Here is a 23,714-nt window from a genome sequence, read left to right on the forward strand (position 1 = left end):
CCCACCATAACGCCACAAGAATACATGCCTATAGCAGCTCTGCTAACAACAGAGATTGGAAAAATATATGATGAGGTGCAAGAAACTGCTTCTTATCTGTAACAAGACATTTAACTGTGATGGGCAACCGGAATTAAATAGTGGAAAATGGAAGATGGAAAAACAGTAATAGAACATGGATTGAGGGAAAGGAATGAAACAGGAAGCAGCAAGGTAAGAGTGTTGCACAGTGCACAATTATTGTTGCAAACATTTTATTTAAGAATCATGAAAGAAGGGTGGATTCATATAAGATATGTGGAAAAAGTAGGAGATTTCAGGCAGATAACTTAATGTAAGACAGAGATTTGGAAACCAGGTTTTAAATTGCAAAATATTTTCAGGAGTAGATGTGAAGTCTACTCTGACCATTATTCGTGAGTAGATAATGCACACCACAATGAAATAGTAGATAAAAAATGAATGGGTAGGTCTGAAAGATGAAGTAGTGAAAAAAAGGAAAAGACACTTGTAAAATTGGATGGAAAGTGGTGAAGAGATAATGGCTACAAGGAAAATGCAAAGCTCTAGAAGTATGCAAAACTATAGGAACCTGGATGTCACTTATAGGAAAATTAAAGAAATCTTCAGTGTAAAGAGAAGCAACAGTACAAACAGCAAGAGAGAGCTCAGATGACAATCCAGCACTACGCGAAGTAGAGAAGGCTGTGAGGTGGAAGGAACATAATGAATGGCTATATAACAACAAAAAACTTAAAAGATTATACTACCAAAAGGAGGAGGCAAAGTGGATGAAGATGTAAGTGGTGGTGCAATAATCTGAGAAGAATTTGACAGAGCAGTGAAAGACTTATGTTCAAACAGGGCACCTGGAGTAGATGATATTCCTCAAAATTATTAATATTCTGAACAGGACCAAATGACAAAACAGGTCTACCTGGTATGTAAGATATACAAGACAAACAAAATACTCTCAGACTTCAAGAAGAATCTAATAATCCCAAGAAGAAAGAAGATAGGTGATGACAGATATTAGTATTGAGTTTTATAAGTTGTGGTTGCAAAAACTAAGTTGAATTATCTACACAAGAAAGGAATGATTAGCAGAGGCTATTCAGACAAAAGATGAAGAAATGTAGAAACATGTAAGGAAATACTGAACCTATGACTTTTCTTTGGATAATGGACAGAAGAAAGACAAAGCCGCATTTATAACATTAGTAGACTCAGAGAAAAATACTTTTTGACATGTGGACTAGTATTCAGTCTCCTAAAGCTGAAGGATAAAACAAAAGGAGTGATAGATTATCTGGAACTTGAAGGGTGCATTACTGGAGAAGGGATTGAGATAGGGATATAGCATATCCCTATTTTATTCAGTCTGTACACAGAGTAAGAAGTACAGGAAACCATGAAGAAATTAAATTTCATGGAGCAGAAATCAAAACTTTTAAGTTTGTTGATGACATTGTAGTTGTCAGAGATGGCAAAGAAATTGGGAGATCAATTGAACAGAATGAAGAGATTTTAACATGAACATCTATAACAGTAAAACAAGGTTAATGGAATGTAGTCTGTTGATACTGAGGAAGTTAGATTATGACCTGGGAGCTGAAGGTAGTAGAAAAGTTTTATTATTTATTCAACATAACAACTGACAGTACAAAATGTAGTTTTTAAAAGTATCTGTATGAATGTAGTGGTTGGTATATAGAAATGAAATGCAGACCGTAAGCTTGTCAAAAGAAGAAATTAGAAGCTTTTAAAATGTGGTGCTACAGGAAAACGCAGGAGATCAGATGTGTAGATTGGGTAGTGTATGACGACATATTGAATCAAATATGGGAGGGGGGAAAAAAATTTATGGCACAACTCAACTAAAAAAAGGGATTAGTCAGTATGACACATCCTGAGACATCACGGAATCATTAATTTGGTAATGAAGGTGTGGACAGGGGGATATTAGTGTAGATGAAGAATAGAGCTGGAATAATAAGCATGTCCAAATGGGAGGCTGCAGCAGTTATAAAGAGGCGATGCGACTTGCACAGGACAGAACAGAATGGGGAGCTAAATCAAACAAGTCTTCAGAATGAGGACAGACAAGAACATCACTAACTTTATATCACTGATGTGAAGCACAACATCACAACACTGCTAAAATGCCAACTACATGGAAAGCAGTCTGCAGCACAGTACTTGCTCATTTGTTTTGTTTTGAAGACAAGTGTCCATTTGTCTAGTAAGTCAGTGAACAAGGCTCCAGCTCTCAGCTGATAAATATTTACAGAACAGTAAGTTAAGTGTTTATCTTTTCCTGTATTCTCCTTGTGGTATATTTATTAAATTTAGTGTGTTTTTCTGTTTAACAGATTTAATTTTGTGTTTTTGTAAGAGTAAATGCGGGCAGCCTGTAGCAAAGTTTTTATTTCTTCTGAACAGCCAGCTGCATACCTCATCGAGGCATCAATGTCCACTGATGACACATCAAGTTGTGTATCTAGGGTTCTGACTGCTTTTATAGTTTACTTCTTCAGTTAGTCTTGCTAGGACGGGTTGGATGTGTGCATGCTGTGTACAAACACAGGAGGAGCTGAATGCACTTTTTGTTATAGTCAGTCACCTTCAGGCTGCTGCCTCAGGTTGTAGCAGTGGTGGAGAAACTTGCGCGTTGCACACGACACCTCAGGTTTCACTTGTTTTGCCCATGGGTTCTACTACCGAGGCACCTCCTAGTGTACTTGACATGTCAGATCAGTCCTCATAGCAGAGTGAGTGGTGGATGGTGTTTCCATCACTCAAGGCAGTGGGTCAATGTGGAGACTGGTTGTCTGGCCTCACCCATTCACCCTGTGAGTGGACAGCTAACCGTTCCTTCAGCAGTTTCTGAGCAGGCACACGGAGGGAGGGGTTTATTAGTTATTGGGAGCTCCAATGTTAGGCACAGAGGGAGCCCCTTATGCAGACAGCTTTCAGGGCTGGAAAGAAAGCTATTGTGCACTCGATATGTTTGCCAGTGTGGGCCTTATCTGAGAAGTGGAGGCGATCTCATGTGCGACTATCGAGCACACAGGGTTCAGTAATATCACAAGTTGTGGCTGATGTCAGCAGAAATGATGCCAGTCACATGGGTTCCGAGGCCATTCTCAGTTCATACAGGCAGCTGGCAAAAGTGGTGAAGGCTGCAGGCCTCACACATTGGGTGCAAGCAGAGCCTGAAACCTGCAGCATTTCCCCAGAGTTGATCAGGATCTGGAGCCGAGTGGGGAGTCTCAACCAAACCATTCATTGTCTTGACTACATACTTCTTGGCCTCCATTATTGGTTGGTGGTTTGTAGGACTCTCCTCAATAGGTCATGAGTGCACTATACAAAGGAAGCAGCTACTCAGAGTACCTGTGGAGTGCATGTGAGGATTTTTAGGCTAGGCAGTAGTTTGAGATACTCTGATGAACACTCGTCAGCCAATATGCAGCAAGGGAAGTCAGACCACTTTGACAGTCAAAATTTTATCAGTAAACTGTCGAAGTTGTCGTAACAAAGTTCCTGAATTTACTATCCTCCAGGAAAGTTCTAGTGCTCAAATTATTCTCGGGACTGACAGCTTGCCAAAACCCGAAGTGGAAAGCACTGAGATATTTAGTAAGCCATGGAACTTGTATCAGAAATAGAGATTCGAGACAATAGGAGGGGAGTGTTCATAGCAGTTGACAGAAATATTCTTTCTATTGAGGTTGAAGTTGAGTGCGACAGAGAAGTTACCTGGTCCCTTATAATAGGTCTAGGTGAACCCAATTTAATTGTTAGATGTTTTTACCACCACGTGATTCTATTGTGACAGATCTAGAGTCATTCAAAGAATGATTATGGTCAGTACTATGTAAATACTCAGATCATGTGTAATTAGTTGAAGGCAACTTTAACCTCTGAGTATCGACTGGGATGTCTATGGATTCATTGCAGGTGGGTGGGGGTACAGTCAGTCACGTAAAGTACTTCTGAACAAGTTTTCTGCATCCGAGCAGCTAGTTTGGCAGCCCACATGCAATGGAAATAACTTAGATCTGGTAGCTACAAACACACTGGACCTTATCAACAAGAATGGTTACAAAAGTTCATAAATCAGTTAAGAAAGCTAGGAGAATATTTCTGCAAGAAAGAGCAGATAAGCACTGGCATCTCACTTAGACAGTGAATTGGCACCAGGCACCACTCAGTTCCATAACATGGATGTAGAGGAATTATAAGCAAAGTTTAAGCAGATTATAAATTACAGTCTAGAGAATTATGTGCCTAATAAATGGATTAAGGATGCAAAACACAGATACATAATTACATGTAACATCGTATATGGCTGTTGCAGTGAGAGCACAGCTGATATTACTGGTCGGTCATGCAGGTTTCCATAGTGGGCCAAAATAGGGCCGCATGGTGGCCAACTCATCCTCAGTTTCCACTACCCAACTCGCCTCTACCTGCAGACTCTGGCCATTGTGACTGTTTGCTGTGTGCATAGTGCTATGAATGATGAACTTGCGGTTTCCACCACTGCTAGGCTTAATGGAGCTCTGATCACTCAATAAATGCTTATTGCAAAAACAGTGCTTCAATATTATTCAACTCAAGCAAACTATCCCATATTAGTTTCTATTGTGGCTCAGATGATTGCACTGCTTAGAATTTCGACTGTTTGGTTTATCGACTAACAGACAATTTTTATTTGTTACCCCAGAACTTATTTGTGCTCAATAAACATTGTTGACCATAAGTGAGGGACATAACATTGGCAACAAGGCAGTCACAGTTTCAGTTCACCAAATGGTACCACGAGCCAGATTTCTTGAGCATTGGCAGCAACAGCTAACCCAGTATCAGGATTTGATCAAGCATTTAACTAGTTCAATGTTGTAGCTGCCACAGGCATTGCCAGCCACCCTGGCACTTCCACAATTTTGAAGAGGCTTAAAGAAGCCTGGAAACTCTACGAATCCTCACTTATGTTATTCAGACCAAAAGTTAGCCCCATTGTCTGATATGCAGCTACCATAGTCTGACATATTCTCTTCATTAGCTGCACATTTTTTTCTACCAAAATGAAAGAGGTAGCATCAACTCTAGAATTCTTACAACATTAAAAGTCAGACACTATATAAGTTGTACATCTTGGATTGCAGATTTGCAGGGGTTGAGTCAAAAAAGTAAATTCACTTGTAAGTGTGATAAGTCATACACTGAAAGTTTAGCTCATGAAGCAATGAGTTGTTTATCCCCAAACAGGGAAGACCACAAATTAGCATTAGGACAGTCTGGCCCAGTCTGCCTGAAGTACTGCGAATTGTGTGCACATTTTAAGTATCAGCAGCAGCGCAACAAACTTTTTGGCGTATTTTGATATTACACACATGGCCCAGAGCTGCAATGATGCAGTGCAGCTGATTTCCACAAAAAACAAAGTGGTAAAGAACTTATGTTTACTGTCAGCCACTCGACCTTATTCTCTACAGTCCTGAGCTAGTACCAGATATTTGCAGTGATGCACTGTTTTTCCAAGTTACCAGCTTGTTTTTCCTTACCTCCCAGACAGGAATTTCCTCATTATGAGGGCAAATATTACAAGTGCTTATGAAGAAGGCACAATGTGGAGGTATACTGTAGCAAGGTGGGCAACAGACAGCAGTCCAAGCTGATTCAAATTAATGACTCTTCACGCCATGATCAGGTGCTGCCATCACAGAAAATTTTGCTACAGGCAACAGTACAAGACATTCCATTGACTTTTCTTTTTGCTAATCACGCATTAGTCTCAGTTATCAACCAGTCTATGTGGACACTCCCTCACTCAGTGCAGTGTAATCAAAGTTGTGGGTTTACGGCCACTTCTTGGCCATGTGCAACTAACAAGTCACTCATCAGGTGTCAAGGACATTCTCTTGGCTGTGGTGTACCCATTGGTCCAGAATATATTTTGCCTCAGTGTGAATTCTACTTTTGGATTTTCATTACATCATGAAGCACATCCCTCGGCCTATTGGTATCTGGTGCTACCGTAGTTACACTTTGTATGCAGTTTGCACCATTGTTCGAACCTGGTTTGGGGAATGCAGTTAACTTTCAATCCCACATTGTTTTAAAGCAAAGTCCGAGATATTGCAGAGCCTGCTCTATTCTGCTGCCCATTAAGGATGATGTTACGACTGAACTAGATGGAGAGAACAACAAATACATCTCCTTTTAAAACTGAACGAATCAGTTTTGAATATTTTGTTTTCAATGTAAGCCACACAAGAGCAGACAAATATATCCAGCTACACACACACACACACACACACACACACACACACACACACACACACACACACACACACACAGAGAGAGAGAGAGAGAGAGAGAGAGAGAGAGAGAGAGAGAGAGAGAGAGAGAGAGAGAGAGAGAGAGAGAGAGATCTCCAAGCTAGAGTACTGAACGATTGTCTCCAACATATTTTAGGTGAATAGTGTATCTTACTCCATATCTGCCTCAGAAATGTAAATCACAGACATTTAAAATACAGTGAACAGAGTTTGCAAGTGCGTCAGGCAAATATTGTACACACCAAGATTATAAAGTGGCACTGTGGCAGCATGACAGCATTTTGTCATAGAAACAAATGAAAGAGCCATGACAATCAAAGACTTGTCAAATACACACCCAGCAAACTGAGAAAATGCCAAGACAAAGAAAAAATATTTGACTGTCAATTTCTTTAGTTCCTCAATCATTTTAAGGAGAATACATAAACAATGACTTACTATTCCATAGTCTTGAAAGTATTATACAATAAGTCAGAAACAAGTGTCAAAAATTTCACAGCCAAAATATCCAAATAAGGTGGTTTACAGCAGAAGAGTACGACTTCTGGCAATCTTGAACAAAGGTTGGTACTCTTTTACATGATAGAATGAAACTATTTATATTATGGGTAACCTTTTTGTTAAAATTCAATGTTTTGTTAGCAACACATCACTTGCTTTCATCTGGTGAAGGCGACACCACTAATGGTCATTTCGAATTGTTGATTATTTATTCTTCCAGTATCTGTCTCATGGAAAAGTTCCAATGCAGTTTTAACTAAGAAAGTAAAACTTTTGCTTTGCCAACCAAACACCATTATACACCACCCCTTCTCTCTCAGTTCTGTTCGTTATTTGCAGTAGAACTTAATGGGTAATACTGATTATGAACACAAGTGCTGTCCAGCAAGAAAGGAAAGTGGGAAATGGAGTACATAGCACAACAGTTAGAAGAAAACAGTAGTTCAAAGAGTACAGGAATTCACAAACAGTTGATGTAGAAGCCATATGCTTTCAAGAAAGTTAAAAATACATAAACAAATTTCTCTTGAGCAATATATCGAATATTAATCAATAACTTTCATAAAAAGATATGATGATCAGGATGCTTTATAAAAACACATGTAGACACACATAACAATCAGCACAAATAGCAAAAATAAATACAAAAAAGACACAAATATATCAAGTTTTTATTGGAACACACAGCATGTATCAATTAGGTTACATCTACAGGTAACACTCTTGACTAATACATTATGAGACTGATTGGCTTTCAACACTTTAAGCTTAGTTAACTCGTATAATATTCAAACAAATCCCACTCTTTGTACCTTCTTTTGCACCTAAAAGGCTGATGATCACATAAAGGTGGACCACATTCTACTTCAATTTCTGAAATCCCACATTTGCAGTTGTTCCTTGCCTTGCACGAGGAAGAAGCAAGTAAAACAGTATCAAAGTGTTTCTTGTTGCTTTGTGTAAGCCTCTATGGCTGACAATAAGGTAATAGCACAGTTTCCTGCAACTGAAAGTACAAAAAATGTGATTTTAGACTCTTTCTGAAGTGGCATTACAGTGTGTATGTGTTATAAACATGAAAGAGAATGTCTGGAAATGCAAACGGTAGTGAATGTAATAATTTATTGACACAATGTCCAGAAGCTTCTTTAGAGTCCTAAAGCTATTGTTTGCGCTTTGAATATTGAAACAACTATTGGTTGAGACCCTTGTGTGTGTTCGTATTAGAAAATATACTGCTGATGTAATGATTGAGTGGACCAGCCCATCTGTTTTCCAGCTGCCAATTTTATGCTGGAATTCTAAATATGCAAACACTTGCTTGAAACTCTCACCTACTCTTTACCAGCTGGTTCATTCCATTTGATATTTTCTTTCCTTTTGCTTTCCTCATATCTGCAGTTCTGATAACCCTACAGTATACCATTTGCTCTTATGAGTATTAACCTATCTTCAAATCTCGAAGTTTGCAATTTATTGTCCCGAAATAAAAACATAACAGAAGCAGTATTTTTCTAAGATCCACATTACTGTCTATTTAGAAAAACATTGTTTAGTGTAGTGATGGCCCAGAAATTGCTGTGGGTGCTCGAATTTCCCAACTTCCTTCAGTCCATTACTCCCAATACTCTTTCACACAGGCTGGAATACCAACATTCCAGCATCTCGCTCCTTGTAGTGGTGCTTCTAACAACACTGGTACATTAGCTTGTCAATATCCGAAGAGTTTAGCAAGCTATATAAATAGGGTTAAACATAAACTGAGCTGTGTTGCAGCAGTCACAGATGAGTCCTGAATGCTTCTCAATCATCAGTTTACAGCTTACAGTTTGAACATTTAGCTATTATTCGACATAATCTCCACTCCTGTTGATGCATTTTTGTAGACGCTGTGGCAGTTTTTGTATGCCCATGTCATACCAGCTCGCTGCCATGCTGTTCAGAAAGTTATGAACCTCTTCTTTCACCTTGTCGTCGGAGCTGAATCGCTGGGACCACAATTAACGCTGACAGGTACTGTGAGACTCTGAAAAAACTCAAACGGGCAATTCAGAACCGGAGAAGAGGAACGTTGAGCAAGGGCGTACACATTCTCCATGACAACACCTGCCCACACATCGTTCGGCAAACCGTTGCTCTCCTGGAACATAAACATCCACCCACCCTATAGTCCTGACTTTGTGCCCAGTGACTATCACCTGTTCCCTAGGTTAAAAGAACATTTGGCCAGAAAGCGATTCAGCTCCGACAAGGAGGTGAAAGAAGAGGTTCATTACTTTCTGAACAGCATGGCAGCGTGTTGGTATGACATGGGCATACAAAAACTGCCACAGCGTCTACAAAAATGCATCGACAGAAATGGTGATTATGTCGAAAAATAGATAAATGTTCAAGCTGTAAACTGATGTAAACCATTGCAGAAATAAACAGGTCTATGTACTTACAAAAAAAAAGGAGACCTTACTCTTGGAATTACCCTATCCCATGAAGGCCTACTTAGAAAGTTTCTAGAAGCAACCTTAGGTGTTGAATCTAGTAAAATACTACAGCCCCTATTGTGAATACAAAGTCGGGCTAACTACACTGTGCATAGCGTATTTTAAGCAATTATTCTTCCAGTGCTCCTTATATGAATGGAATAAGCAGCCCCATTGCAGTGGTATGTATCTTCCAGCACGCAATTCAGTGGTTCACAGAGTATAGATTTAGAAGCAGAATGTAAAGTCTTGTGTCATATGAAATTACATGAGTGAAAAGGAGAGTGGTTAATGGCTCAAGGCTGGATGCTGCTCAATGTGGGAAAGTTGTGTTGTCTTGTCATTGTTTCCGCTGCCTTGTGCAGGCAGACTAAACATTAAAATTCACCTCACATTTCTCAATTTTATGAAATTCAATAGCATTCCATTTACAGAGACACGAGGAAAAACAACTTTGTGTTTCTAACACAATGTGTAGCACAATGCGCAAAATATTTTTCCTCACTTATGACTCACCTTAAATAATATGGAAACATTTAAATGACAGACACCAGGTCTTTGAGAGATTATGGCCATGCTGTCCCACCACCAAAAAGCACAGATTAAGAGAATTTCAAGATTCAACTACAAGCATATTTCCACAGTTCTGCAGTGGAATATAAGACACAAAACAGAGAAGATTACATGGTGTGAAGCTGTAACAAATTAGTATGACACTGACTATCAGCAGTGGATAAAAAACTAGCAAACAAGTAGCAACAAACGTTGTTGTTGTTGTTGTGGTCTTCAGTCCTGAGACTGGTTTGATGCAGCTCTCCATGCTACTCTATCCCAGTACCTACTGCAACCTACATCCTTCTGAATCTGCTTTGTGTATTCATCTCTTGGTCTCCCTCTACGATTTTTACCCTCCACGCTCCCCTCCAATACTAAATTGGTGATCCCTTGATGCCTCAGAACATGTCCTACCAACCGATCCCTTCTTCTGGTCAAGTTGCGCCACAAACTTCTCTTCTCCCCAATCCTATTCAAAACCTCCTCATTAGTTACGTGATCTACCCACCTTATCTTCAGCATTCTTCTGTAGCACCACATTTCGAAAGCTTCTATTCTCTTCTCGTCCAAACTATTTATCGTCCATGTTTCACTTCCATACATGACTACACTCCATACAAATACTTTCAGAAATGACTTCCTGACACTTAAATCAATACTGGATGTTAACAAATTTCTCTTCTTCAGAAACGCTTTCCTTGCCATTGCCAGCCTACATTTTATATCCTCTCTACTTCGACCATCATCAGTTATTTTGCTCCCCAAATAGCAAAACTCCTTTACTACTTTAAGTGCCTCATTTCCTAATCTAATTCCCTCAGCATCACCCGACTTAATTAGACTACATTCCATTATCCTTGTTTTGCTTTTGTTGATGTTCATCTTATATCCTCCTTTCAAGACACTGTCCATTCCATTCAACTGCTCTTCCAAGTCCTTTGCTGTCTCTGACAGAATTACAATGTCATCGGCGAACCTCAAATTTTTTATTTCTTCTCCATGAATTTTAATACCTACTCCGAATTTTTCTTTTGTTTCTTTTACTGCTTGCTCAATATACAGATTGAACAACATCGGGGAGAGGCTACAACCCTGTCTTACTCCCTTCCCAACCACTGCTTCCCTTTCATGTCCCTCGACTCTTATAACTGCCATCTGGTTTCTGTACAAATTGTAAATAGCCTTTCGCTCCCTGTATTTTACCCCTGCCACCTTCAGAATTTGAAAGAGAGTATTCCAGTCAACATTGTCAAAAGCTTTCTCTAAGTCTACAAATGCTAGAAACGTAGGTTTGCCTTTCCTTAATCTTTCTTCTAAGATAAGTCGTAAGGTCAGTATTGCCTCACGTGTTCCAGTGTTTCTACGGAATCCAAACTGATCTTCCCCGAGGTTGGCTTCTACTAGTTTTTCCATTCGTCTGTAAAGAATTCGTGTTAGTATTTTGCAGCTGTGACTTATTAAGCTGATAGTTCGGTAATTTTCACATCTGTCAACACCTGCTTTCTTTGGGATTGGAATTATTATATTCTTCTTGAAGTCTGAGGGTATTTCGCCTGTCTCATACATCTTCCTCACCAGATGGTAGAGTTTTGTCAGGACTGGCTCTCCCACGGCCGTCAGTAGTTCCAATGGAATATTGTCTACTCCGGGGGCTTTGTTTCGACTCAGGTCTTTCAGTGCTCTGTCAAACTCTTCACGCAGTATCATATCTCCCATTTCATCTTCATCTACATCCTCTTCCATTTCCATAATATTGTCCTCAAGTACATCGCCCTTGTATAGACCCTCTATATACTCCTTCCACCTTTCTGCTTTCCCTTCTTTGCTTAGAACTGGATTTCCATCTGAGCTCTTGATATTCATACAAGTCGTTCTCTTATCTCCAAAGGTCTCTTTAATTTTCCTGTAGGCGGTATCTATCTTACCCCTAGTGAGATAGGCCTCTACATCCTTACATTTGTCCTCTAGCCATCCCTGCTTAGCCATTTTGCACTTCCTGTCGATCTCATTTTTGAGACGTTTGTATTCCTTTTTGCCTGTTTCACTTACTGCATTTTTATATTTTCTCCTTTCATCAATTAAATTCAATATTTCTTCTGTTACCCAAGGATTTCTACTAGCCCTCGTCTTTTTACCTACTTGATCCTCTGCTGCCTTCACTACTTCATCCCTCAAAGCTACCCATTCTTCTTCTACTGTATTTATTTTCCCCATTCCTGTCAATTACTCCCTTATGCTCTCCCTGAATCTCTGTACAACCTCTGGTTCTTTTAGTTTATCCAGGTCCCATCTCCTTAAATTCCCACCTTTTTGCAGTTTCTTCAGTTTTAATCTACAGGTCATAACCAATAGATTGTGGTCAGAGTCCACATCTGCCCCTGGAAATGTCTTACAATTTAAAACCTGGTTCCTAAATCTCTGTCTTACCATTATATAATCTATCTGATACCTTTTAGTATCTCCAGGGTTCTTCCATGTATACAACCTTCTTTCATGATTCTTGAACCAAGTGTTAGCTATGATTATGTTGTGCTCTGTGCAAAATTCTATCAGGCGGCTTCCTCTTTCATTTCTGTCCCCCAACCCATATTCACCTACTATGTTTCCTTCTCTCCCTTTTCCTACACTCGAATTCCAGTCACCCATGACTATTAAATTTTCGTCTCCCTTCACAATCTTCATCATACATTTCTTCAATTTCTTCGTCATCTGCAGAGCTAGTTGGCATATAAACTTGTACTACTGTAGTAGGTGTGGGCTTCGTATCTATCTTGGCCACAATAATGCGTTCACTATGCTGTTTGTAGTAGCTTACCCGCATTCCTATTCATTATTAAACCTACTCCTGCATTACCCCTATTTGATTTTGTGTTTATAACCCTGTAGTCACCTGACCAGAAGTCTTGTTCCTCCTGCCACCGAACTTCACTAATTCCCACTATATCTAACTTCAACCTATCCATTTCCCTTTTTAAATTTTCTAACCTACCTGCCCGATTAAGGGATCTGACATTCCACGCTCCGATCCGTAGAACGCCAGTTTTCTTTCTCCTGATAACGACATCCTCTTGAGTAGTCCCCGCCCGGAGATCCGAATGGGGGACTACTTTACCTCCGGAATATTTTACCTAAGAGGACGCCATCATCATGTAATCATACAGTAAAGCTGCATGCCCTCGGGAAAAATTACGGCTGTAGTTTCCCCTTGCTTTCAGCTGTTCGCAGTACCGGCACGGCAATGCCATTTTGGTTATTGTTACAAGGCCAGATCAGTCAATCATCCAGACTGTTGCCCTTGCAACTACTGAAAAGGCTGCTGCCCTTCTTCAGGAACCACACGTTTGTCTGGCCTCTCAACAGATACCCCTCCGTTGTGGTTGCACCTACGGTACGGCTATCTGTATTGCTGAGGCACGCAAGCCTCCCCACCAACGGCAAGGTCCATGGTTCATGGGGGGGGGGGGGGGGGGGGGGGGGGGGGCTGTTCAGTTAAATAATCAATTAAAAAATTCTCACATCTTCAGCCAACTGGGTTAACTGAAATCGTGTGATGTTTCCATACGTGTCATACCCATCGTCTTATAGTGAAGTGCTGAAACAGTGGCTAAAGCATTTTTATATATGTAATGCTAGAGGCTGCAGCAGCTTTTCTAAACATGCATACTTGACTGTATTTTTAATTAATTATGAAGACCCATGGTTTGAGAATGTACATAATGTCCAAAACTAGACATCACTAATAAATAAAGGATACTTCTTAATGTGACTTACAATGGTATTCCAACCATTTATTTCAACAAAGAAAAAGTTGTGCTCCTATTTCACCTTCAGAATGCTGGATGTCTACAAATAATTAAGGTGATTAGTGATAGAAAATGCGACTGTGCTACAATTATAGATGCTAGCATTCCATAGTTACAGTGATGGCCATTAAAACTGCAAGTCCAGAGAAATGTAGACACTCTTCGTTAGTCAGTGTTAATGGACCAAAATGACAAACCATTACAGTTTTTGCATGGGCGAAGGTTATTTTGTGTGTTCAACGTGACCCCCATTAGTACCCAAATAACGTCAATGCCACTGAACTGTTGACCAAACTACGACTGCCAGTGTTGCCAGTGTGACAGTCGCACAGGATGCCTCAACTGTTTCTCGCAGCATGTTCAGTGTAGTTGGCTTCTGTTGATAAACTTGGTAGAAGCCAAGAGGTGTAAGGTCTGCAGACCTCAGTGGGTACTGAACAGCTCCTCTTTAACCTATCCACTATCCAGATATATTTTCTTCCCAGTACACTCTGACATCTCTGTGGAAGCAAGATTGAGTGCCATCTTGTTGCAGGTAAAGTCTTTCATTTCCAAACACCTCTCGGACGGCAGGTAAAATCAATGTTTGCAGTATCTGAAGTTACACCTCACCTCATCTATGGTACCTTCAAAAAAGAGTGGGCCAATCAAACTTTGCAATGACAGACCACGCCACACATTAACACTCGGTAGATAAACATTTTTGTTCACGTGAACATGGGGATTTTCAGGAGCCCAGTACACAAATTGTGGCAGTTTACAATACCATTCAGCTAGAATTGCACCTTGTCAGACAAGACAATCATCCCTGAAAACCATTCATCCTCACTAAGCATGCCTTCAAACCACCCGCAGTACTCCATCCTTCAAACCGGATCATCCCCGTTCATAGTGTGCATCAATCTCAGAACGTACACATTCCACTTTGCAGCCTCGAGAATTTGTCGGTGACCTAGTAAAATGGTGCAATGCAGCAACACTGGAAGCTGGACTTTTTGATGGTTTTGGTCAGCCACAGCTTTCCTTATGCACATCCTGGACAGTACCATCAGCTTCAAATTTATCCCGAATACGATAAATTGTTGTAAGTGTTGGTAGCTGAGTTCCGTACACATTACGCCACTGCCACTGTACCTCCATCATGTTTTTGTACTTCCAGTACCACTTCAATATGGCCTTGCAATGCTCAGATGACAATCTTACTTCATCTGCTCAAGCGACAATCTTATTTCATTCATTGCTGCACTGTCAGCTTCTGGAAAACAAACACCAAGACCCACTGAGAAAACAATGGACTACACAACTGCAAAAAATTGCAACAATATGTCATTTTGTTTCAAAGATATTAATTAACAAAGGGAGTCTACATTTTTCTGACTCCCCTCTGTATTAAGGGGCACACAAAAAAATATTAAACTGGCATAAAGTGCATCATAATCTTAGATATGCAAATGAGGAACATATCAGTGCAGCCTGTGCACCTTGTGGCTAGTCGCCGTGCACCTGTGATGCTGCACAGGCAAGTAGAGGCACATGTGCATGCCCATACCTCTTCCTCAATGTGTGTGTGTGTGTGTGTGTGTGTGTGTGTGTGTGTGTGTGTGTGTACGAATGGATTCCATTCACACCAGTGTTCACGTTCACACTGCGCACCTCTACTTTCTGTGTGGGGCAAGCTACAGCCGCACAGAGACTAGCTGCACAGCAACTAGGCAGAAGATGAACTGGTGTAAACACGCCTTTACAAAGTAGGTAGGAGTGACACCGTGTATATTATACATACAAGAAAAAATGATGGCATCATTTTTTATTTAGAAATTCCAATTGAATGTTGGTTTTTTGTGAGATCATGTTATGCCTCAACTACAGAGGAGGAACACTTACTAGCACCTGTCTGAATTCGTCAGCGGCAGAATTACAACTGTGGGTTAAACTCCTGTAATAATGTAGCTGGCAACGGTCTACCCGACAGGAGGCCCTAGCCACATGACATTTACATTTTAGCGGCTGCTATCACAGAACCATCATGCCAATACGGAATTTATGGATACAGAAGGGCTATACTCAATGTCATGCAGACTCACATCCACCTCACATGAATAGCAACCAATACGACAGACATACTATTCATTCAGCTGTCTAGGATTTTACAAACACGTCACCTGCCTTGAGTCTGAAAATGGGCATGATCGAAGCAAGATAAACATTCAAATCTATAGTGCAGAGCGATGTCTGGAGTAACACGAACTTTAAGCATGGTAACCATGGCAGATGGTTCCCCTGACTCAGATGCAGAAAGAAGTGTGCCAACAGTGGTGCATTCAGGCATATTTTCAGACAAGTCCCAGTTCTGTGTCCAACATCATGATAGGTGTATCCATGTGTAGAGGCCCTGAGAGAAATGAACATTGCCAGACTGCTTTCCACATCATCATATGGGTCCAACACCAGGTGTGATAGCTTGGGTGCAATTGGATACACAAGAAAACTGTGTCCAGTTCAAATAGCTGGTAATCTGGACAGCAACTGTTACATTTCCAAAGTATTAAGGACAATAATTGTGCTCTATCTGTGATATCTTTCAACAACATAATGCTGCACTGTGTACTGCTTATTCTATCGTGACCTACTTTAATACAGAGCATCGCCTCCATATTTCTCAACCATTAAAACATGTGTCATGGGTTGCCAAGACACTGGGGCACTACCACCTGCCAGCCACTAAGACTGATGAACTTTGGCACAGAATTGTGCAGCAACGTGGAATGACATACCATTATCTGTCATAAGCTCAGTGCAATTCAATGCCCGGCTGAGTTAGAAGCATTGATAGTGTTAGGGGTGACAGCTCAGTGTATTGAACTACGCACAGCACGTTCTCCCAAATAATCTACAACTTTAATATTTTATTCTTCCTACTATACATGCTACAAGTAACAAGTAAAATTTCCTTTGATTTGCTTCCACCATTATGTGGAACAAGAACAATTGTACAATGACCCAGACTCAAGAATGTTAGAGAAAAAGTGACACGTAGCTACAGGTCTTGGCTCCTCTATGAATGGATGAACCCACTGGCTTTTGACTGACTTGCCCAAGCACTAAGCCACCATCCCTTCCTTGTACCCATGCCATGTACAGGGAGAGAAAAAAAACTTCGTTAGAGAATGCAAATGTTAGTTCATCTACGCAGAGGATTCAAGCTATTCTGATCTGATGATGTAGGTAAATTTCTCTGCCAAAACATGAAGTTTGATTCATCATATATGGAAATATACCTCGATCTGTTTATTATGTTATTTCTAGTTACAAATATGCATCTGAAGCTGATGAGTGCTTTGGTTTTTACTACATTTTGTTGAATACAATCAGAACATATGGTTACCCTTTTTCTAATCAGTTAAGCACATCCTTTTAGTTTTAGTGGCTACTGATTTACAATGTACAGTATTTTAGTTTTGATAACATTACAGCTGCTAGCCTGTAGACCACACCTACAACAGTACTGCAGATTCTTTGTCTTTTTATTGAGAAATAAACTGACTGTATTTCTAATACTTAATCCTTCAAGATAACTCAGTTTAATGTTAAATTTAGCTCTCTCACAATGTTTCTCTCTACTTGTATTTGATGTTTTTGTTCTTACAGCTTACTACCAGTCACTAATACTTCAGTTAACTGGTATATACACTGGCCACTCCATCTTCAACAGAAGTTTGCTTAATTTCTGTCCAAAGGTTAAATGCCGCATGAAACTAAATGTCAAACTTTGAAAAGTTACTTTTTGAAAGCAACTAAGTTACAGTTAAAGTTACTTCTCAGGAAATGTAGCTTACACCCAAACCACTAGATGTTGTAGACACTAAGAACGGTACCAAACTTTGCATGTTGATAAAGTATCAATCAAAACATCGATTTAGTTCGTACTGTGACCTGTCCTCCACTAGAACAAGCATAAACAGTAATTAAAAGTGACACCAGAACTATAGAGCACAGGAAACGCTTATCTGCAAGTTACTTACATAGTTCTTACTCCAGAACTTGCTAAATGCTTTGAGTGTTTATAAAAGTTGATCTGTAATGTTGTGTCTACTTAGTGCTTTTATGGTTCTTTATCTATCTGCACTTTCATATTCAGCTGAACAATGAACAACAGAAGCAAATTAATTACTTTTGACTGATGTTTCTAACCCCTTTGCTCCTCCCCACCTCACCAAAATATCTTTTTAAATTGGCATGTATTTTCTGACCGCTTGTCCTGTCCTCTCAACTATTAATGGCTGTAGATATGACATATATTCCCTTGTATTAAGCTGACACATCCAATGTCACTGTAAAATGATTCTTGCAAGAATCAATCAACAGGGATTACAGAAGTGTCCAATTCCATCAGTCTGCTTTGACCCACGATGTCATCAATATATTCTAAGAGTCTCCAATATGGCACCTATGACGTCACTACATACACACAGCAACAAACATGAACATACATATACACTATGTGATCAAAAGTATCGAGACACCTGGCTGAACATGACTTACAAGTTCGTGGCGCCTTCCATTGGTAATGCTGGAATTCAATATGGTGTTGGCCCACCCTTAGCCTTGATGACAACTTCCACTCTTGCAGGCATACGTTCAATCTGGTGCTGGAAGGTTTTTTGCAGAATGGTAGCCCATTCTTCACTGAGTGCTGCACTGAGGAGAGGTATCAATGTCTGTCGGTGAGGCCAGTCCATTGCGGGGATGTTATTGTCGTGTAACCACTCCAACATAGGCCGTGCATTATGAACAGGTACTCGATCATGTTGAAAGATAGTCACCATCCCTGAATTGCTCTTCAACAGTGTGAACCAAGAAGGTGTTTAAAACATCAATGTAGGCCTGTGTTGTGATAGTGCCACACAAAACAAGGGCAAGCCCCCTCGATGAAAAACACAACCACACAATAGCACCACTGCCTCCGAATATTTCTGTTGGCACTACACACGCTGGCAGATGACATTCACCAGGCGTTTGCCATACCCACACCCTGTCATCGGATCGCCACACTGTGTACCGTGATTCGTCACTCCATACAACATTTTTCGACTGTTCAATCGGCAATGTTTAAGCTCCTTACACCAAGCGAGGCGTTATTTGGAATTTACTGGATGTGTGGCTTATGAGCAGCTGCTCAACCATGAAATTCAAGTTTTCTCACCTCCTGCCTAACTATCATAGTACTTGCAGTGGATCCTGATGCAGTATGTAATTCCTGTTTGATGGTCTGGATAGATGTGTGCCTATTACACATTACGGCCCTCTTCAACTGTAGACGGTCTGAGTCAGTCAACAGATGAGGTCGGCCTGTACACTTTTGTGCTGTATGTGTCCCTTCGCTTTTCCACTTCACTATCACATTGGAAACAGTGAACCTAGAGTTGTTTAGGATTGTGGAAATCTCGCATACTGACATATGACATTTGTGACACCCAATCACCTGACCACGTTCAAAGTCTGAGTTTCGCGGAGTGCTCCATTCTGCTCTCTATGAATACTGAGGTCGCTGATAGGGAGTACCTGGCAGTAGGTGGCTGCACAATGCACCTGATATAAAAGCATATGTTTCTGTGAGGTGTTTTGATATTTTTGATCACATAGTGCAAATAAGACAACATCACAAAAAAAATTAAAAAATAAAAAATATAAAAAACAGACTAATGGGACAACCACGAGAAACTGAGGGATTTAGGATGGGGACAAGCTAACCATAAGAGTAAAAAAAGAACCAAGCTTCCAAAACACACAAAATGATGAACAAAAAGGAAAAAATTACAGCATTCCACTACATCAACAAAATTGTAAGAATCTGACACTTCTCTTGACCTATATAGGTCAACCATAGCTGATGGTAGGAAAACAATACCTACAACTAAAATTATGAAAATTTCCCTTCAGGGGTGCAGGTCAACCACTGCTGACGATACCAAAACATCAACACCTACACAGCTAAAACTATGAAAATTGGAATCTCACATTTCCTTCCACCCATATAGGTCAACCACAACTACCGATACCAAGAAACTGACACCTACAACTATGAAAAATAAAACCATATCCACAACCCCTCAAAAATGCAAAAATCCAGCATCCCTACATAAATTGAAACACATTCAATAGACCATAAATACATAAAACATCACAACTCTAGAAGAATAGACTCAAACAAACAATTACTTATCACCAACGAATTCCAGCACTGCAAACTAGGTCAACCACCCCCCCCACCCCCCCCCCCCCCCCCCCCAAAAAAAAAAAAAAAAAAAATCTCAGTGATCAATCAAAATAACTGGAGGAATTTAATAATGGACAACATGCCCTCCACTATCTCCGACCGAAGCACAGCACTGTTATATTTCATCGTTATGTCCATACCTAACAATAGAAGCCACACAATAAATAAAACGTCTTACTGCACCATAAACAATAAAAAATTAATTGACAATTCACTGAAAAAACTTCCAAACCTTACATCCCAAACTACAAACACTGTCAACGACTTCACACATCCAGCACCAAGGCTCAAATGAACCCAATACAACATGTTACCCTCGGCACAAAAAACACACACACACCACCACCACCACCACCACCACCACCAACAACAACAACAACAACAAACACAAGGAGACGACATCTACAAACAAAACCAATTCATAAATTCCGTGCTGTAATGACGTCCCACACAACAACACCTTTACACTATGGGTCAATGGGTGGAATCTGATGATGGGTGGAATCGGACGCTTCCACTGATCCAATCATCACATTTTCTATTCATTTTAACTTATGCTCGGGGACTGGCAACACATACGTCTGTATAACAGCAACTTTCATTTCTTGAATTTTCAGTATATAATATACTACAAATTATCATCATTCACAGATTAAGTCTTTTGTCTGTACCTGAGGACTTTATGAATTGGCATTTCATACTTAACCCATCAAGTCTTCTTGCCATGCAGACCGTCTATTTCAAATTTCAATTAAACCGATGTTCTATGTTAGCTGCCTGTCTTTATTGAACTGTATAATGAGCTTTCCATTTCTTCAGCTTTTTGCTCATGGGCTATGGCATTCCTTCTTTGGAGACCTATTCCACTGACCAGCTCTTTTGCTTCTGAATGATAAACAGTTGCAGATTCTAATTTCTATTAATATAAAAATGGAAAGGCTTGAAGTCAATCTTAGGAAACATAAGTTTGGGTTTTGGAGAAATGTGAGAACGTTGTGGGTAATACCGACCCAACGTCTTATCTTATAAGATAGGTTTAAGGGAGACAAACCTAATTTTATAGCATTTGTTGACTAAGAGAAATGCTTTTGATGATGTTGGCAGGAATATACTCATGTTGAACTCGTGAACGTGGCAGGCATAAAATCCAGGGAACACGTGGCTATTTAGAGCTTACACAGAAATGAGGCTGCATTTATAAAAGTAGAAGGACATTAATGGGAAGCAATTGATAAAGGAGTGATGCATGGTTATAGCCTATCTCCACTGTTATTCAACCTGTGTCTTGAGCAAGCAGTAAAGGAAACCAAAGAAATAACTTGGAAAAGGAATTCAGTTTCAGTGAAAAAATATAAAAAACTTTGAGGTCTGCCAGCAACAGAGTAATTCCGTCAAACAGAAAAAGAATTGGAACATCAATTGAATAGAATGGACAGTTGGGGTCGACAGAAGCGTCCGATCTCACACGTCGGCTTCGACCCATGATGTAAGGGTGTTGTGGTGTGTGACGTCATTACGGCGCGGAGTTTGGTTTGTGAGTGTGGCGTGTTTGTAGATGTCATCGTGTTGTGGTTTGTTGTGCCCTCTAGTGGTATGTTCAGGGTTTTCGTTTGTTTGGTGTATTGGGCTCAGTTTGCTGTTGCTCAGTGGCGAGTGCTGCTTGCGTATTTTTGAAGCGGAATTTGTATCAGTGAGTTAACGGTTTTGTGTGAAGGTTAATGTACTGATGATTGCTGTACGTCGGGTGGTTTTGTTATTAAGTTTAATCAGTTGTGGTTTTTTGTTCAGGAATGGATATGAAAGACAAGATCAATAGTTCTCGGTTGAGGGCTATGATGGGGGACACGGCTTTAGAGCTGATTAAGTTCCTACAGCTTTTTGGCCTAATTGCCGAGGTGGTGAAGTGCGGTGTGTGCCATGAAGCAATGAAATTGGTTAAAGTTCCGGCCTCTCGGACCAGGGACGGTTATATGTAGCGCTGTCAGAAAGACGACATATGGCGTTCCATACGGCGTGGTACCTGGTTCGAGAAGTCTAGGTTGGGCATGCGTGAGATTGTACTTGTTACATATTATTTTTGTTATATCCCCACAGAGTTTTTGCATGCATGAGACTGGTGTGAGAGAGAGGAGTGTTTTAGATTGGTATTCCTTTTGTCATGAAGTGTGTTTGGAATTTATTAAGTACAGGGGTAAGTTGGGGAGGGGGGGGGGCATGGGGTTGTTGTGGAGATGGACGAGTCACAGTTTGGGAAAAGGAAGTATGGGAGGGGGAAGTCTGTGGCTGGTCTTTGGGTGTGGGAGGCTGTAGTTCCCGGGGTGGGGGGGGGGGGGGTTCGTTCAAATGTGTTTTTAGGGTAGTGGAAGGGATGTCCAAGGCTGAATTAGTGGGGTTAATTGAGGAATATATAGAGCCGGGGTCCACAATAGTTTCTGATGCTTTTTCTTCTTATAGGGTGTTGGGTGAGAGGGGATTTAATCATTTAGTAGTGAACCATAGTTTAGAGTTTAAGAATTATGAGACAGGGGCTTGTACTAATACAATAGAGGGGATGTGGGGGGCGGTTAAGTCAGTTCTTGGGAGGGGGAAGAGGCGCTCTTCCAACCTTCGGTCTCATTTAGATGAGTACTGTTGGTGGAAGAGTGTCCCAGAGGGCTATTGTATTGTTCGGGTTTTCTTAAGGGCTGTGGGTAAAATGTATAGGCCGAAAGTGGTTGGTTAGGGTGGTCTGGGTAGGTGGGTGGGTGGCTGTGGCTCAGGGTGGGGTGGGTGGTTTATTTTGTTCTATAGTATTTGATAAAGTGGGCGGGGGGAGTGTGCTTGTTTTTTGTTTTAGTTGTGGAGGATCTATTTTGTTGAGTTTTAGTGTGTGATTGAGATTTTTTTATGTTGCATTTGGTTTTTGTTTGTGGGTTTTTTAATTTTGGGTCGGGGGGGGGGGGGGGGGGGGTTTGAGGTGTGGGTGGGGTGGGTTTTTCTTTTGGTTTAGTATTTTTTCGTTGGTTTGTGTGTGTGTGTGTGTGTGTGTGTGTGTGTGTGTGTTTGCGTGTGATTGTGGTGGCCAATCTAGTTTGTGGGGCTGGAACTTTCTTGTGGTAAATTCTCGTTTTTTTGTTTTTGGCGTATGTGTTGTGTATTGGGGTATAGGGAAGTGTTTGATTGAAATCTGTGGCTGTGAAGGTTAGTATTGGTATTGGGAGATGTTTTTGAGTTACATAGGTCAAGGGTAGTGGTCGATCCTCATTTATGGGATTGGGAGCTGCTGTTGAGCTATATAGTTGGAGGGAAGTGTTCAATCTCAATGTTTGGTGGAGTATGTTGGTTTTTGTAATGGGAGATGGGATCGGGATTTGCTGTTTAGTTATATAGGTCAAGGGCAGTGTTTGATCTGAATTTATGGAATCGGGAGCTGCTGTAGATCTGTGTAGGTCAAGGGGAGTGTCCGTTCGTAATGTTTGGCAGTGCATTTTGGTTTTTGTTTTGGGGGATGGGATCGGGAGCTGCTGTTGAGCTATATAGGTCAAGGGAAGTGTTCGATCCCAATTTATGGGATTGGGCGCTGCTGTAGATCTATATAGGTCAAGGGAAGTGTCCGATTCCCAATAATATTGTGTTTTGTGGTATTTGGTGAGTTTTGTGATGTCGATTTTTTTCGTCGTTTTGCGTGGTTTTGTATGGGGGTTGGTGGGTAAATTTGTTTATATTTAGTTTGTCCCCACCCAAAAACCCCCAATTTCCCACGCTTGTCCTG

The 23,714-nt window shown here is 40.6% G+C and overlaps 1 protein-coding gene across 4 annotated transcripts in view; it reads right to left on the reverse strand.

Annotated features, from left to right (window-relative positions):
• The window catches only part of LOC126474699 (kelch-like protein 38), a 137,894-nt gene that overhangs the window by 109,210 nt on the left and 4,970 nt on the right, over window positions 1-23,714 (reverse strand). For 2 of the 4 annotated variants that reach the window (XM_050102191.1, XM_050102184.1), the window contains exon 2: window positions 7,664-7,857. The exons of the other annotated variants lie outside the window; for them this stretch is intronic. The gene's annotated coding sequence lies outside the window, so the exon portion shown is untranslated. The remainder of the gene's footprint in view (window positions 1-7,663; window positions 7,858-23,714) is intronic. 4 annotated transcript variants of the gene reach the window in all.

This window comes from Schistocerca serialis, chromosome 1 (assembly GCF_023864345.2).
Source record: "Schistocerca serialis cubense isolate TAMUIC-IGC-003099 chromosome 1, iqSchSeri2.2, whole genome shotgun sequence".
NCBI classification, from domain to species: Eukaryota; Metazoa; Arthropoda; class Insecta; order Orthoptera; family Acrididae; genus Schistocerca; species Schistocerca serialis.